The 4,850-nt window shown below is 40.7% G+C and overlaps 1 non-coding gene across 1 annotated transcript in view; it reads right to left on the bottom strand.

The window, feature by feature from the left end:
- LOC104915032 overlaps positions 1-4,551 on the bottom strand; it is a 9,224-nt gene extending 4,673 nt beyond the window's left edge. The window contains exons 1-3 of the transcript XR_004162195.1: positions 3,826-4,551; positions 2,561-2,721; positions 1,416-1,520 (exon numbers count right to left, since the gene is read on the bottom strand). This is a non-coding gene — a transcript (uncharacterized LOC104915032). The remainder of the gene's footprint in view (positions 1-1,415; positions 1,521-2,560; positions 2,722-3,825) is intronic.
- Between the last annotated feature and the right edge of the window lie 299 nt (positions 4,552-4,850).

Raw genomic sequence — 4,850 nt, 5'->3', positions numbered from 1 at the left:
AAAAAAAAAGTTTATAAATGAAGAAACTTTGATAGAGAGCAGATGTGTGACTGATTCAAACTACGGAACAAACAAATTCATTTATAAGTCATCAAGAAGGGGTGAGTTATGCAGACAAGGCAAAGACTGCTGGACTCCAGCAAGTACTGAAATTAACATCAACAGCTGCCAACACAAGGAGGGACTACTGTGGCACCAAGCAATTAATTTCTGGTAGCATTCAGAGGACCCAACAGCTCAGGGGCCTCTAGTGATTAAAGCTGCTATCTGCACAGATTACAAAGTACAGGACAGCCAGCCAAAGCAGCTCTGCTATCCATGGTTTAGCATCTCCCCACTTAAGCTTAGCGCTTAATCCTGGTTTTAATTTAATGCATTTACATCACCTCTGGTAATGCCTTCCCTATCCCATCTTTCCCCCAAATTGACCCTTTGGCTCCACCTCCCCTTCTGGCCAAAGGCTTCACAGATTACAGCCACTTGTAAAGGCATCCTAGGGGCTCTGCTAAGAACGGAAAGGAATTGGCTCTCTGCCTGATTCCAGAGAAGTTGTAAGGCCAAACAGGACAACGGAACCCAGCACCTGTGTCAACCTCAGGCAGAGAGCATAAGCTATCCCGAGAGGGAAAAAAAGGCAGGGTTTTTCCTTTCGTAAAGAAATCATTCAGGTCTATAAAATCTAGAAGCCTAGTCTAATCTGCAGAACTCCTTAATAAAAATTTCTATTCTGTCTACTGACAGGCCTTCTCATGTCTAAGCAAACAGCACTAAATACTACAGAGGCAATTCATTTAACTGAAGAACTTCTGCACTGCATAAAGTTCCTTCAAGTATGGCAGCACAGTACGGAGTTTTCAGGGAGAAGTCAGGAATTTATCTGTGGGGGAAGCAATACCGCTGCCTTCTGAAACGTTCCTGATATGTTACTTTTATGTTGGATGGATCCATATCTCCCCTTTACTTGAATGCTGATTTAAAAAGATTTCCAGCAAATGAATTTGAATCACACATCTTGTCTTAAGGGAGAAAATGTGTTACATTTTTTCAACAGTGAGATTAAAAAAACACTTTGTTACTTGTAAAAGTTAAGTAACTGATCAAGAATCTAGCTCTATGCACGCAAAAAAATCTGAGCCAATAAATCACCCTCTTCACTATTACAGTTCTTTCATCATCCTGAATCACCTCCCAGTGAATTCTACATGCAGAAAATATTTTCCAAGGCAAGGAGAAGACAACTAGACAACCACCTGAATAATATCTCAGAACGTTCAGTTTTCAGATGAAAATTATTCACATAGCATATCAAAACATTTAACAGTCCTTGTTTTTTTTTTTTTTTTTCCTTCAAGTTAGTAGAAGCACCTAGAAAATTTTCTTCAAATCATCTTAAAAGAACTGAAAACATAACATACCTGGCTGAACACATTTTGCATACAAAGCATTTTCTGGTACATAATCAGTGTTTCGTGATCAACAATGGATGAAAGTTCCTGCCCAGGCAATCATAATGAATAAGCCTTAAGGAAAATAAACAAAAAATAAAGGTTCAGCCACACTGATATTGATCGGAACATAATGTGTACACAGAGTATAAGACATGATTTCAACTCTAGTGCAAACCATGACTTCACCTCTTAGCATCTCTTAAAACAGATTATGACTTGGAGAGCTGACTGCTAGCTTTAACACTTGTGGCTTTTATGGTCAGGAGTGAATTTAGATTGTGTTACTAATTCAAGTTCTCTGACATCTCTGTTAGACACTCCAGGTAGTGTACTCAAACTTAGAGTACTCAGAGTACTCAAACTTCGAAGCTTATGCCTCCCACACAGACCGATGGGCACAAGATTAATAGAGAAACATTCTGAGGTTCATAACCTTGAGACCCTTCTTTGGGTTGTACAAATCTTTGGAGATAGTACTTATTAATAGCACTTAGCTATACCAGCCTTATAGCAAATGATTTACAGGCATTCAGAGGAGCACTCTCTGTGCATCATACATGAAGCAGAACATACATAACAGCTGATGTAATTACCAACTCACATGCACCATCACCTTCTCCCTCTCCTCCTTGTCCATTCACCTCAGCCTATCATTTCCATTCCTCCAATCGTTTTGCAATTCCTGCTGCTTGGCATGAAGCCTAAACTAACAAGTCTAGTTGACTCTACCCAGAGCCACTATCTACATTCCCAAATCATCCAAAATTAGTATGTAAACTTGGCACATTAGATTTGCATTTGAAAGACTTTTTCACCACGCGCGCCATTCCTCCCATACTACAGTCACGTCATGCCAGTTAGAAACCAGTCTATTTACAAAGAATAAATGATTGGGAAAAAAAAAAAAAAATAGCAAGGGAGAGTACTTCCTTCCTAGCTGAGGTAGTTACATACATACTGACTGACTGACTGAAGTCTTAAATAAACCCTGCAGATGGCAACTGAATTATCTTCATGTTAGTCTAAGAGATACTTAGCATTTAATGTCTGGAGTTTGTCTACTGAAGGCTTGCCATTAGCCACCTGGCAAGACCCAAACAGCAGTAACTTACCTTATCTCTGTGATGACAACAATGTGCTCACAGTTCCCTTGGTGGCAGAATACGGAAAGGCAATTTTGAGAGACGGGTCATTAAACGCGTTGTCCTCCATTTTAACAGACTGAGGATTTCCATAGCCTCTGTCATGAGATTCTGACCATTCAATAGCAGTTCTGGAAATAGAAAGGTCATCAGCACAGAAGTGCTACAAACTGCAATTGCACAGAAAGGCGGGCTTCTCTGCTTCCTTACATTCTAGGGAATGTGCAACACGCTTCAATAGGATACAGTTTAAAAGGTTGAAATCAAAAGAGTGCGCTGCAGTTTTTAATAATGAAGTAACTTCATAGCAGTGGCAGAACCCCACATAACTGTGCACTGTTCTTGTAGGACACCTGCCTTTAAATCTCCACCAGAAAACCTCTCAAGGAGGAGCAGTCAGAACACATACACATAATGGCACCCTATCCAGGTAATGTTGTTTGCAGCATGATGTTTCCAAGGCATCCCAATAATTCAGGTTTCCAGAAGACCGTTTTTATTCTTTTGATCAGTAACTTTAAAACAAAGGGGCTTGGGGATTTCTTTATTTTATTTCTGCAAGGAGAAATGTGAAGCTGAAAACTGCACAGTTAGATTTCCAAAATTTAGGACTGGAAGGACATTGGTCACTGTTGCAATTATTCCTTGCCTTTTCAATACACTCCTACATGCAAGGCATTTCACTACAAGCTGTATATTCACCATCAACAGACTGAGTTATCAGAAGCTCTTCCACAAAAGCCACTGTTGCTCAAAGATAGAAAGAGAAGCAAAATAATTTATTTGTTGTCACACAGCTCTTCCATGCCATTCTAACATCTTCATCTCCTAAATCTCAATAACGTGTCAGCAAGACTACACTTCCTTAAAATAAACAGTGGTGTATAGTTTAAATCGTATCTGTAGTTCCAAATACAAGATAACTGAGACTTCTGGGAATGCAGTCTCACATTTCTTTTCCTAACAGTCACAGTCTCTTTTCTAATGAAGGCATTAAGTGACGTTCCAAGACTGAGCAGAACCACTGACAGCCACACAGCTGAGCCTGTTGTGTTTCTGATACATTTTCTACCTCACAGAGAAGTACTTTGGGTGGACATCACAACTTGGGAAGGCACTGAAAATGTTCATTCTACTTTCACACACCATGTATTCCAGTCTTAAAATCACTACAAATCATTAAAAAATTCCTGTCCCCTAAGAATTTCCATACTCAACATCTATCAGTACTGTACCTGCTAAGACTTCTGCACTCTGGTTATCTTCTATCGTTATAAAAGATGCTTTCAAAATAAAAGGAGGCAGATTTGCAGAGATCCTGAGAAAGACAGAAAAGTCTGCATCAGTGTTACAAAGACTTAATATCTCGAATGTTGCATACAAGAACACTGCAGGTGTTGTAATATAATTACTTTATCAGACAAAGTTTCTAAGATAAATCTTGCTCTGGTTTTAGATGTTTATATGACAAAAAGGCTTATGCAGCTGTTCTGCATACATCTGTTCTGCAGATGTTACTCTCAAGTCAATATAGTTCATTTTACTTCTATTCTTCTCTTCCACATAGGAGCAGCTCTGAGTCACTTTACATAAACAAGAAAGACGTGCAATTTTGGAAGGTCCAACTACCTCACCTCTGGAGAATCAGGGAAAAATTTAAAAAATAAAATCACATCCCTGCAAAATACTTCTTTAATTACTAAATTTAGTAATCAGGGAGTCCTGATGGATGAGAAACTTAACACGAGCAGCTCAAAAAGCAAATGGTATCCTGGGCTCCATCAGAAGAGGGGAGGCCAGCAGGGACAGGGAGGTGATTGTCCCCCTCTACTCTGCTCTCGTGAGGCAAAGACAGAGCTGTTGGAGAGCATCCAGAGAATGGTCACGAAGATGATTAGGGGACTGGAGCACCTCCCCTACAAAGACAGGCTGAGGGAGCTGGGCTTGTTCAGCCTGGAGAAAAGAAGGCTGCGGGGTGACCTAAAGCCTACAGACAGGAGGGGAATCAACTCTTTGAAAGGGTAGATAACTGCAGGACAAGGGAAAATGGTTTTAAGTTGAAGAGGAAGATTTAGGTTGGATGTCAGGGGGAAGGTTCTTTACAGAGAGAGTGGTGAGATGCTGGAACAGGCTCCCAAAGAGGCTGTGGATGCCCCTTCCCCAGAGGTGTTCAAGGCCAGATTGGATGGGACCCTGGACAGCCTGGTCTAGCATTAAGTGGGGAGGTTGGTGGCCCTGCATGTGGCAGGGGGGTTGGAGA

Source organism: Meleagris gallopavo, chromosome Z (assembly GCF_000146605.3).
Source record: "Meleagris gallopavo isolate NT-WF06-2002-E0010 breed Aviagen turkey brand Nicholas breeding stock chromosome Z, Turkey_5.1, whole genome shotgun sequence".
Taxonomy (NCBI): domain Eukaryota; kingdom Metazoa; phylum Chordata; class Aves; order Galliformes; family Phasianidae; genus Meleagris; species Meleagris gallopavo.
This window is presented reverse-complemented; position numbering and strand designations above follow the sequence as displayed.